A 13,114-nucleotide genomic window follows, 5' to 3' on the forward strand; every position below is an offset into this window, starting at 1 on the left:
GAGGAGCAACAATATATTTATTGATATAAAACAGGGATTTAACAAAGTTTGATAGTAAATGCGACAGTGTTTTAACAAGATTTGATGGAAAGGCACTCTTGGTTACTTACTGCATAGAGGCCAGGGTCAGACAGAGCTGTCGGGGAGACCCTCCCCTTGAGTCGAGGTTCAGGAAGGACCCCCTTGCTTTCTAAACTCCTTCTCAGAGAGGAGTCTCGGTGGGGCTGGATCCAGTCCTAGTCCCAGACTTGGTCAATGGTTCATGCCTAAAGGATTATATATGCGCAATCCATCCTTAAATCACTTAGCTGAGATTTCAAAGTTTAGCATGCTATTAGTTAGTCACTTACCGAGGATCTGTTGCAGCAAGAAATCTCTTAACCTCGAGGAGTAACCTTGAGAGGTGTCTCTGCTCAAGGGGAGATCCTGGTGCGCAGCCCACTGCTGTGCAGGAGAGCTCTGAAGGCTCTTGGGCTGTTCGCTGTTTATGGGGGGAAGATGATTGACTTACAGTCATATTCGCACATTGGCCACAGTACCAGTATTGTGGTTAGGCGGGTGCATTGCTCAAATTAGCCCTGGGCTATTGTGTTGTTCGCTGTCTCCCCAAAACCACCTTTGAGCCCCGGATGCCCTAGATGCTGCAACTAGATGCATTGTGACCACCACGGGTGGTTATCGCTTGGGCAGGGTTATGGGAGATAAAGGTCAGGGTGGTGTCTGGGGAGCAATCAGCACACCGTCACACAGCTTTGGCCAACCCTTCTGCTCCCTCAGCCGGCCCACCACCATCCATGTGTCTTGATGTCCGCACACGAAGCATTCAAATGCATTCCAAAGGCCAGGGGTCTGCAGTGGGCTGGCCGTGAGAACCAGCGCCCGGTGGGGAGGCAGTGCTGTGCACCGACGACCCCAGATTCCAGGAGGAATTTCGCACAAACTGGTGCAAAAACACAACAGGAGCAAAAGACACAACAGCAGCAAAAAAATGTGAAAGACGGGAAAGGAGTGTGCCTGGAGTCTTGGAGGAGCAGAGATGGCAAGGGAGACTGGCACCAAGCTGCCTACGTCTGGCTACAGCGTTAACTGCTGGGGCTCAGGGAATCGTTTTCTTATCAAGGACTAATTTGAACATACAGGCTCAGCGCATTATAATTACCCAACACAGAGCAGACTGCAAGATGCGTGTCGCATGCTGTGGGACTAGGCACTATTTCCAGCGATCCCATAGAAGTGTCATAGGATGATACTCTCAGCTGCACGGTGCCAACTAATAGTTTTCTTCATTCCGGTTTCCTTTGTTCATGTTAAGATAGGCTTTATTTCTCTTTATGTGTCATTTAGCTTGATAAATCAATTTGAAAAATTACTTGCCAAACGCTTAAGCAAAGATTATTTCCAAGTGTGTGTTTCTTTTGGAGAAAATCTGGCCAAGTATCTTCTGATCTGTTCCTTCATAGGAGAGAGAATACAGTCAGGATATGCCAGATCCTCCGCATACTCCAGTTATTTTTTTCCCCTTAGTTCTTACATGTTTCAGTTTTACAATTGCTCCCACGGGTCATAATAAACCGAGATATAAAGAATATTCAGCATATTTTGAAAAATAACAAGCTGTATCCTTTACAGGAAATGCGGGTTGAGGCATACTATGCAAACTTGTCATGTCCTTTAATCTCACTTAACGGGGACATAGTTCAGCCATGCTGGTTTCTTCAGAGCATGTGCTGATAGGATTTAATTAATAAATCAGATTTCAGATTCTGCGACTGCTAGAAAACGTTCAGCAGCAAAGTCATTTCGACTGAGCTGCTTTTCAACATATTATCCTTCTGCTGAAAGATCCCCAAATGAATCCAATATTTGTCTCCAGCGATGAGGAGAGCAATGACCCACTATAAACAGCACTGCCTGGCAGTCAGAGCTTGTCATCGTCAAGTTACTGCCACAGCAGCTCATTCCCAACCTTGCTGAGTAAACACAGGTATTAAATCATTCAGCTGATGGAAAAAAATGCAGACTCCATTAAAATCCGTGTATTATGGTGTTTCTAGATTTCACTTTTTGAGTAGTGTGTTTTAACAAAACCCTGGCTTCTAGGAGATGGGAGTGCGAGCTGAGGCAGTGCTATATGCCTTAGTACAGAAATTTTCCAGCTATTCCAGCACAACAGTGCTACCAGTTTAGTGCACTTGTGAAACCCGCTATGAAATGACTACGAAAGTAATGAACGCCAAGCAGATTGCTCTGGATCTAGAAGAGCTGCTCTGGGTGAAACCTCCAGCGAAAGAAAAGCTTCAGTGACCAAAAATGAGAGCAGGATGCAGAGATGAGGGTGGGATGCAAAGATGAGGGTGGGATCATAGAATGGTTTGGGTTGGAAGGGACCTTAAAGATCATGTAGTTCCAACCCCCCTGCCATGGGCAGGGACACCTCCCACTACACCAGGCTGCTCAAAGCCCCATCCAGCCTGGCCTGGGATGCAAAGATGAGGGTGGGATAAGGGCCTGAGCAGACATGCAGCTCAGGTGAAAGAAGTCTTTCACCAAACAGGGGTGGCATCCTTCCTCCCAGCACAGACACACAACCTTGCCTCTTCATAGGGGATCTCTAGTGTCCGAGAGCCATCAGATATCTACCATGTTGACTAAGTTAAAAAACACCTCTGCAGGAAAACAACAGTGTGCTCCAGAACTGTTCTGATGATTAACTTGAAAACACGCATTTGCCCATAAAGCGTATTTTCTGCTGTGGACAGCTGAAGGACACACAGAAATTCAGTATCTCTGCTGCTGCAACTACTGAGACCTGAAAAACAGGTTCATTACCAGTTCTACAGGTGTAGCAGGAGGATATGGATCTTGTGTCTTTGGTTTCACTTGTTCTTGGTGCTCTTCACTTGATCAAGCAGAGTTGTTCCCGTTTCTGGTTCATTCTTCCTTTGCTCCGATCTGTGTCGCAGGCAGTGTTTGGGAAAAGCACCTGCCTCTCCAGCACCATTCTGCATCGGCAGATCTCCAAGAACTTTACAAAAATAAAAGAAATGAGGCAGATTTGGGACAGTTGATGGGGCAGGCGGGTAGGGAAGTGCTGTGGATCAATGGATGATGCTTGAGACGAGCAGGCAGAAGAGTTGTCATGTGAAAAACACAGTGTGGTAGGTCCTGGGGTGGTACCCAAGCTCCCTAAATCCTCTGTGGCTGCCACTACAGCTGAAACCCACCGAGCAGACCTGTCCTTGTGCTGGTCCACCTACAGAGAATAAGCTACTGCTACAAGCAAGCACACGCTGCTTCAAGTGGCTGTGGCTTCTATGGGGAACCTACAGGTTTCAGCCCTGATGTGCCAATGCCATAAAAGTATCACAATGATGTTTTGGGGTTTTTCTCCTCCAATTTTTAAAGAAAATTACTTGTAAAAGCTACATTAAAAGAAAACCATAAAATCAAGCACTCACATATTATGAAATGTAAGAATTACAGTTAGAGTCTTTAATTCGACGCCTTTTTGTCCCTGCATGATACAATCTTTAATTATATTCCACCAGCTGAACCATAAGAAAAATGCTACTGCTTATTTTTACTGGTAATTTACTATAGAAAATAATATGCTAAACATGAATGACATGTTCAGTGATTTAATATTACTGAAGTAATAATACAGTAAAATATTGTGGTGTTACTTGTTCGCTCCTCATACAGCACTCACTGTACAAATGTTTTAGTGAACAGCACAGAAAGCCTGGAGCTTGAAAGTATCTTTTGGCAAAAAACCCCCACTTTTAGTCAATGAGAAAAGTTATCTCAGAAAAAAGCAAAGGATGGGGACTAATTATTTTGCTTTCTCATCCCAGACATTCAGCTAGAGGAAGTGAAGCTTTACGAACCTCATATGATAAGTGCGAAGTGAGCAGCTTGTATTGCAAAACTGAATTGTTAGTTCGTGCTGTTTGATGGCACCTCCCCAACATACACAGGGCCCTGACCCTTAAAAGCTCCTGCACAGTGCATCTGTTAAAGTCACACACATTTACCATCACAAGACTGTCCAAAAATGAGTAAATCCCAGTTCTTGCAATACAGTATTTCATGTTCTCCCCTCTTTTCTTTCTGCAGTCACCTCTACTCCAAATTTTAATTTGCTAGGAAATTACACATTTAATATTTTCTGGTCTATTCCTGGTAGAAGGTGCAAAGAGATACAGACATTTACTGTTCTCTTACAATATTACAAATATAACTTGGTTTAAATTTAAATAAATATGTAAGATCTTGTACCAGGAGAATTGCTGTCTGTGTCTTCAAAGACATTCATTAGAAATATTTCTAGTCACAACCTAACTGTTTGCCTCTGAATATTAGATTTTTTTTGCTTTTTACTAAAATCAAGTGGTACTAACTAAATTGTCCTGTTGCCTTTAGCAAGACAAGGAGAAAATTCCTCTGATACCAGAAGGGCAAAACTGGGCCCTTCGTTCTTTAAACAACGATTCAAAGTCACATTGCCCTTATTGTTGGCCTTCAGCACTGAAGATTTTCCTCATGCCTGGCTTCACTTTGACTTCATGGCTAAGGTTTCAGCTAATGATGCTATCAGACAATAGCGGAACGCAATTCAAAACAACTACTGGAAAAATCCCTACCCTCTTCCAAAGCTGCCAGGTTAGGACAAAAGAAGAGCTGTAATACCTACTGCAAAGCAAACACAAGCACTGAAGCCATCAGGCCTATATCTGTACGTAGATTTGCTCACTACTCATTTAGGGTTTTGTTGTTTCAAGTCTAAGTTGCAAATGGTTTGATAACATGGCCTGAAAACAGACAGAGCTTTTGCATCTGTGATTCTATGATCTTTTGAGAACTGGCTGTGGTCTTTTGAGTTGTTTTGTTGTTTTTTTTTTTTTTAATTTTTTCAACCACAGCATTACTCCACAATTAACTGTTGCACTGTCCAATGAAGCTCAGCAGAGATAGCAAGCATATGCCGTCATGGTCAGTACCTCATGTCTAGTCTTTTATTAGGGAGCTCAGGTCTTTGTTGTTAGCATATACTTCTTTTATGATGCTGTACAGAGTTAAACCATGGTATTAATAATTACAGAGAGAGAAGAGGGTTACTGTTAATATTGGGGATATTATGGGCATCCCTGTGAGGCACTAAATCGAACCATATCAGTCAAGAGGAATATTTTGCTACACTTGAGAACTGAAGTCTAAAAGTCACCTTTGATTAAATTGTAAAATAGTATTTTCTAAGCTGTGTTAATTTTACTTTGAAGTCCAGAGTGGCAAAACCGCAAGGTTCCTCTTACTCTGATCATCTTTTCTGAAGGTTAAACACTACATACCGCTCCCTAACTGTAACTCACTGTGTGCCTGGTAAAATACCGAATTGGACATCTGAAGCTCTCCTCTTTACCAGCGAGGCCACTTTAAAAAGCTGTCTGCTGTGCTTTCAAAGAAACCCATCGCTGTGTTCCAGTGCTGAAGACAATAGTGGAGGGCAAAGATCTAACCCCTCTTGCCCAAGTGTTACATATTCACATTACATCCCCTGCAGATGAGAAACCATCATTTAAATGAAGAAGAAAACAAATTTTGGATCAGGGTGTTTTTCTGAGTTATACTTTCAATCAGAAATGAAGTGGCAGAACTGCCCAATCTTTGTATTATTTATTAAGCATGTTCATTATGGTTGTATCTATCAGCCAACCCACACCAGATCATCTTGTGCTAGACATCATAAAACCAAGAGCTGTACTGAAAGTTGGATTATGCAGAAAATAATTTTGTATCGCTGAAATGTGTTGCTTGGAGGAGTGCCTAACTTTGCAACTTTTTAACTACAAACATTTTTGGAGTAAGAAAAATGGCATAATATTAATTTCACCCAAAAGCTCAGACTGTATAGGCCATGCTACTCAGAAATGGAACATCAGCCAGAACATGTTGGTTGTTTGTGGCTGCAAACAGACAGAGAAGAGGCAGAGAGAGGCAGTCACAGCCGCAAGGGAAAGGTGGAAAATGCGAGCCTGAGAGAAACTTGAGGACTCTTTCTTTCTTGTAGAAAACAAACTGGAAGAAAGCTAGGAGTACTGAATAAATACTGAAGAAGGTATGTTCTTCCACAAGAAAGCGGAACTTTCTCAGTGCCACTCCCAACCCTACCCTTGTAGACCCTGGTTTTCTGGTGGAAATAATCTGTGAGGTCATGAGTATTGGCTCAAACGGGATTTGAGCCACATTTCTTGAGTTTGGATCAGAAAAGGCAAGAATATATCACTGGTTTTGCCCTTAATGTTGCAGTGCGTTTGTCCTTCATTAAAAACTAAAATAAAATGACTGTGCTTTTTCTTTCTCCTAGCCTCCCACACAGCAGCTCTGCTGCGAATCAGATGCCATGTAGGGTAGGTACCTCTTCTTTCCAAATGTCTTGTTTAATCTCCGCCTTCCCTTCTGTTCAGCTTCTTTTACAGTACAATGAACCCCAGGCTTTGTCCACCAGTCTGTGTATACATTAGGTCCACAACTTTGTTTGTAGTTCTGATGACCTCTGGGGAGAATATATCAACACTTTTTCATCTTACTAGAGCAATGAAAGTGAGTAAAACACAGTTGTTTTGTCCTTGAGCAATGGCTTTGATGAGGAAGTTATCTTGGTAATTAAAATAACCCATCCCCCCCCCAAGGACTCTGAATGGCTTCTCTATTAATCACTACAAGGACACCATTGACTTACTGCGTTTGTGAGAAACATGCCCGTAACAAAGTAGACACAATTTTTTTCTAACTCAAAAAGCATTTCATTTGGCAGGGCCTAATAGCTTTCCCTCACAGATATTACATTAATAAACTGTGACTGAAAAAAGTTAGTAAATATAACTCCACACATCTTAAATATATGATTGAACTTTATATGTTTACCAAGCTATTTTAAGTGTAAAACAGTAAGTTCAGATCTTCAAAGGTCGGCAAGATTGGGCTAACCCAGCCTTCCGATTGATCCATCTGGGTGTTAAAGCCTGCTGAGAGCTCACCAGACATCAGCCGAGCAGCAGTGCCCATCCCTGCTCTTCTTAGCCCATGGCAAAGTGAGATGTGATGCTAACACAAACCTCTTCCCCCGTGAAAGCAGCTCAGGAAATGCTTTTCTCACATTTGAAACAGTTTATGGGCAGGAACGTGGCCAATTACCACAGCTCAATCAGTGGTGGCTCATAAAGGCGTTGCAAATCACCTATGTATCTGCTGTGAGCAACGAACGTCTGATTTTACCCACGGATCAGGAAGCTGGACATGGCTTTTGCAGGAGGGATTTGTGGAGTATAGATCTGAAACTACTCCAAAATTTTTGCTCTGCTCTGCTGCTGAGATTTGGCTGAGCCTTGAGATAACTATTCCATGTATAAATACTAGATGTCGTTGTTCCTTCAGCATCTCTTAACATCTTGTCCAACTTGAGCTGTGGGTTGTTGGGGGCAGGACTGTCCTTGGCAAGATGTTTGTACCACAATGGCATGCCCAGGCTCTGTCCCCGGACTTGTGCCCGGCAGTGACAGAAATACAAGCCTTACAGACAATAGTAACACCTGAACTTCTGGGCTAAAACCCCCCAGACGCCAGAAAGGTACCAAGTCGGCTCAGTAGGTCAGATCTTAATTGACAAACAGAAATGCAGCAAAAAAAATCTAAGCCAAGGCTATGTTTTGAGATACGCAGGAGAGGATGCTGCCACCGATGTGCTTATGGACTGGTACTCAGCTCTCAAGAGGCTGAGAAAGAAGGACCTCCGTGACACATATGGGAGAAAAATCCAAGTTCTATTTTTGTTAATTGTAATATTGATGACTCTCCCATGGGCACAAGACGCAGTGTATGGCATACAAGCTGGAATTAGCCTCTATTATTCTTATATCTTTGCCATGGGACTCCTACTATGGCAATCCTCATCAAAGGGCAAGAGTCACAGACGTTCTTCCCAGGCAGGGGGAAGCCCACAGGGGCTAGCCACCAGCACGCTCTTACTGCCAGCATTCAAACTCAGCAGCAAGCCACTGCAGACTACTTGTCTGCCACCACTAATCACTATGGATTGAGAGCAAATGTATAAGGAAAATGTGCTGAAACAGGTGGAATTAAGTGGAAAGTGGGATAAAATGCAACAGGGCTTTGCCAAAAGTAAATCTTGTGAGGCAAAACCAGTACCTGCTGTGAGAAGTAAGGCTCCTGAATAAGGGGAAGGCAGATCCAGTGGGACTAGACCTCGATCAGCATTTGGCACGATTTCACAGAAAGCTGTGACAGGGGCTGGCAAGGTGCTGCAGGGTGGGTAAGAAGCTGGCTAAAGGGAGATGCCACAGAGGGAACGCTCCCTCGCAGAAGGAAGCTCCAGACGGATCAGGCATTACACTGAAGTTTAACAGGTTCATCCACAGACTTGGCACCAAATTATGGGCTGTACTGGTGAAATTTCCTGATGGTGGGGCTGGGAGGGACAGCCAGGAGAAAGAAGGATTGGGATAGCCTAAAAAGAGATTTACTTGATTGTGAGGACTGGAATATGAAACACATGTATAATATATACATGTTATATACATACACACACACACACATATAAAACATGATGAAAGTTTAAGCAACAAGCAAGGTAATGTATTTTGATATTAAACAATACATACACCCAGTTTTGGAGTGTATAACCATGACTTACTGAGTGGAGTATACTTGTGGGTCACATGATGAGTGTAACAGTTATGGGAAAGGCAATGACACCCCAAGACGGTGGCTTTCATCTCTGAATTATTATTATTTCTTTTGCTCACTCTTCTGGGTATATAAGGGACTCTGTGCTCCTCACACTCCAAAGCTGATGGAAGGACTAATCAGAGGCGGCTTTTGCCTCTGCCAAAGACAAGTCAGAGACAACGCTTCCCACTTCATGAGGCCGCTCCGCTCCCCACCAACCTCTCCTCTCCCTGGACCGCGGCCGGGATGTCCTTCTGCTTTTCCGCAAGCCCTTTTTGCCTCCTACCCCTCCCACCTCACCAATTAGTACCCGGGGAGGGAGGCAGGCGGGGCAGGGCGGCAGGGCTGCAGGGCCGGGGTGCTGAGGCCGCTGCAGGCCCCGGCGCCCACCGCTGAGGGGACAGGGGTCAAGGCGCGGCGCGGGCCGGCGGGGCCCAACAGGGACGATCTGCCCGCTCCTTCCCGCTCAGCACGCCGCAGCTCTGCGAGCCGACACCGCCTCTCAGCGCCGGAGCCCCGAGCCGGGCCCGCGGCGGCGACAGCGCTGACCCCGCTGTCGCTGCCGGCCAGCGGCCGCCTCGGCGCGGCGGGGCGGGGCGGGGTGGGGTGGGAGGGGAGGGGAGGCGGGCCTTCTGCCCACCGCTCCCCGCCCCATTGGCTCACCCTGGGGGACTCTCCGAGCTCCCCGGCGCCTCATTGGCCGGGGCTGCCCCTTTCCCCCTAAGCTAATTGGCGGAGCGGGACGGGATCCCCTCCGGCGGCGGCGGGAGTGGGGGGGCCGGGTGGGGGCGGTCGGTCGGTCGGTCACCTGCGGCCGCGGCGGCCCCGCTCCCCGGCCCCGCCGCGGCGGGAGGGGAGAAAGGGGTTCGCCGGAGGGAGGCGGCGCCGCAGGGCCGGCGGCCGTGAGGGGGAACGCCGGAGACACAAAGAACATGGCGAGGGGAGGAGGAGCCTGCGCCCCCCTCCCCCGCCGGGAAGGGCGCTCCGGGGGCGGACAATGCCCGGCCCGGCCCGCCCCGGCCGCGGCGGCGCCGGGGGGGGGCGGCTCGGCTCCCCTCCCAGGCCCCTGTCGCCGCCCCTGTGGCAGGGCCTGGCGGGGGGCTGGGCCCGGCCCCCGCCCCGCCGGACGGGACGGGACGGGCTGGGCTGGAGGCGGTGGTGGCGGCGGCCGGGAGCGGGCCCACCGCAAGTTTCGCCCGGAGTGGGAAAGTTGGGCCCCGGCGGGACCGGCCAGGTGAGGTAAGGAGCGGGCGCGGAGGCCGGCGGGCCCCGGGGCTGGTGCCCCCGCTGCCTGTGGACGGGGTCGGGGGGGGAACACCACGGGCCGCCGCACCTGCGGGAGCCGGGCCGGGCTGCCCGCTCTGGCGGGGCCGCAGGTGCGGCGGGACGGGACGGGCGGGACGGAGCTCCGTGCGGGTCCCGGGGAGCCGGGGTGGGATCTGAGGCAGCCCCCGCCTCTGGGAAGTTTGTAGAAACTTTGAGCGTTGCCCGTCCTGGTGGGAGAACCGCCGCCGAGACGCTGCCCGGGAGCACCAGGCCCGGAACCCGGCGGGGACTGTCCCCCGGCCGCCGGGTACCCTCCGGAATACCCTTCCCAGAATCACGGAGCTGCCTGTGGAGAGGGGCCGGGGCCGCTGCCCTCCCGGGGAAAACTCTGCATCCCGTGTTCTCCTCATCCGAACAGAGCGCGGCTCTGCCGGGCTCTCCCTGCCCTCAAATTTACGTTTTATCTCCGCTCTTGAATAAATACCGCTCACGTCAAAATGATTTAGAGTCGTGTCGTGAGGCCTTGGTCAGGATTTCGATCCTTTCGCATCTTACTGAGGTGGGGACTTTTTTGTTTTTAAACTGAGTAATGATTTGAGCATCCAGTGTGAGAGGTGATTTAAACCGCTCTGTGCCGAGTGTTCCGCTTTTCAGCGTCAGTTTTAAGATGTCTTGAGCTAGTCACCTGAAATTTGTTTTTCTAGAGATGTTTAGGAGTGAAAAGATATATCGCCAGTCTGACTAAAATGATGATTAATGTGTTCATAATTAATTCTGCTACAGCTCCCCCCCCCCCCAGCCTTCCTCTCCCGGTTTTATATCCAGGCGACTCAATTGCATATCAAAAGCCACTTCTCATTTTCATGTAGTAAATTATCAGACTTTCAAACTGTTCTTTCTCCTTTTCTTCTCCCTTCACTCACACCCTGAACAGTTGAAATGAAATTTTGGGGAGATGGAGAAGAGTGTCTCCGTCTACTGGATTAGACACAAGTAATAAAAGACAGCTTAGCGACAGGAAGCCAGGAGCGTAAATAGCCATTATTTTCTATCAAAGGTTAATTAGTTATCATCTTTGTGTCTGTACATGTGAGTATAGGATGGGTAGAATTTTAAGGTGAAAGTGGCACAGCAGCTTTGGAAGGTACTGTTACACATGGGCCCAACTTAAGAAGAATATCTCTTTAAAATGTGTTGACATTTAATTGACCTTTGAAAGTTCATTCTGTTAATCATACTCAAAGCGCTAAAGCTATGGTTGACTGATCTGGTGTTCGTACATTCAGCCGTGCTCAGCATATAAATTCTGCAGCATAATTGCTACTTATTGAGCAAGAGTTTCTTTTCTTCTTGGAAAATGAGAAAGTTTTGCTTTGCCTCCGGCTGGGTGCTAGGGGTAGAGTTGTGAATCCAAATGCTTTCCTGCCATGGGTTGTTGTGGCGGGTGTGGCCTCCAGCCAGGCAAGAAATTCCTTTGCTGAAACTGTGTTTTTCTCCTTCCTGAGGCCGCACGTAGGGCAAGGTAACCTTGAAGGTTACTTCTGTGTCTACTGCGAGTCACTTTTAAGCTCTTCTAAACTCCATCTATTTGGATGGAGAAGCCTGAGTTTAAATAGATTGGTTGCAGAAGATAACAACCCTCTTCCAAAAAAAACCTTGGCTATTAAAAGTCAAAGCTAACACACCTGCGTTAGAACACGTGCTACCTGTTTATGGCTGTTGCCCATCGCTTTGTTGTAACCAAAACGCATATAGGTACTAAGGTTGGAAGTGCTATGTATGAGGTTGCTGTCGAAAGATCTGGGTAAAGATTAATTTCTGATATGTTCACTTTCTGAAGGATAGGTTTCCCGGTGAGCTTAATATCTCCAGCGGTATTTTTCGTGTGTTGAGACCTCTTGTGTCATATGTCGAATTTGTAAGTCTGTCTGTTTCCTCATGTGAAGTGAGGGAGATACTAAGTGTTAAATGCAACGTCTGTGATTCCTGATAGATCGTTAGCTCTTTGCTGTTACCATTGAAAAACTCATTATTAGTTCTGACTCTTAATTATAAATCTACTTATAAAGTTAGAGCCCTGACAGTGCTGCTGTACTTTTCTAAGCTGTTTTCTCAATGCTGCTTTTGTAGCTGGAATCCGCTTCCTTAACCATGAAGTCAGATGTGATGTTCGAGCTGCGTTTGCAGCCAAGTAACTGCCCTGGTACTCCATGGGGTTGGGAGCTGTTAAACCCTAGCGGGGGGTCATCTGGGGGAGTGTTTTCACGGGGGCTGCCTCCACCAACGTGCAGATGCTTTGAATACTAAAAAGAGATCCTGTGGTTGAGTCTTGTTTATTTTAGTACAATGGATACAAGTGCTGCATGTGATTCATTTCACTGAATCTTTAGAAAGCTGAGCAAAGATAAACACGCCAAGAGTGTGTCTGTACTTTCTGTACAGTTGACAGAAGGAGGAGGCACAAAACTCAAGGTGGCTTAAGGTGCATGCAGATGCCTGACCTGCAGCTGCTCTGATGCCCAGCAGCAGTTGGCACTTGCTCTGTCTGTATGACCTGCTGGGAAAGGCCGTGCAAGGTGTCCTCTGGCCACCTCAGAGTAAATGAGCAGAGTGCCTCAGCTGACCGGTGGGACATGTGGAGAGCGATCTGCCATGCAGGTCAGCTTTTGTAGAGGCTTAGGTCTTGGGTCTAGCTGGGTGAAGGTGTTGATCCATTCGTATTATTTGCAGTTGCAAACGCTGTCCCGGAATGAGTTGTCTGAGCAAGGTCCCCTTTTCCAAAGGCTCTTTTTTAGGTCATCTTGCTGATTTGGAGGAGTGATTTGAATGTGTTGCTCTCTTGGGTGGCAGGAGGTCCTGGACTGAGCCTCTCCTGTTGAAATTGCTGGAGAAAGCATGGATGGCATCACCACAAGGATCACAGAATCATAGAATCGTTACGGTTGGAAGGGACCTTAAAAGATCATCTAGTTCCAACCCCCCTGCCATGGGCAGGGACATCTCCCACTAGATCCGGTTGCTCAGAGCCCTGTCCAGCCTGGCCTTAAAAACTTCCAGGGATGGGGCTTCCACCACCACTCTGGGTAACCTGTTCCAGTGTCTC

General features: G+C 47.3%; 1 long non-coding RNA gene across 1 annotated transcript in view; it reads left to right on the forward strand.

Moving 5' to 3' along the window:
• Nucleotides 1-9,560: 9,560 nt before the first annotated feature.
• Nucleotides 9,561-13,114, forward strand: part of LOC134513461 (uncharacterized) — a 40,529-nt gene continuing 36,975 nt past the window's right edge. The window contains exon 1 of the long non-coding RNA XR_010070433.1: nucleotides 9,561-9,984. This is a non-coding gene — a long non-coding RNA (uncharacterized LOC134513461). The remainder of the gene's footprint in view (nucleotides 9,985-13,114) is intronic.

The sequence above is a fragment of the Chroicocephalus ridibundus genome, chromosome 3 (assembly GCF_963924245.1).
Source record: "Chroicocephalus ridibundus chromosome 3, bChrRid1.1, whole genome shotgun sequence".
NCBI classification, from domain to species: domain Eukaryota; kingdom Metazoa; phylum Chordata; class Aves; order Charadriiformes; family Laridae; genus Chroicocephalus; species Chroicocephalus ridibundus.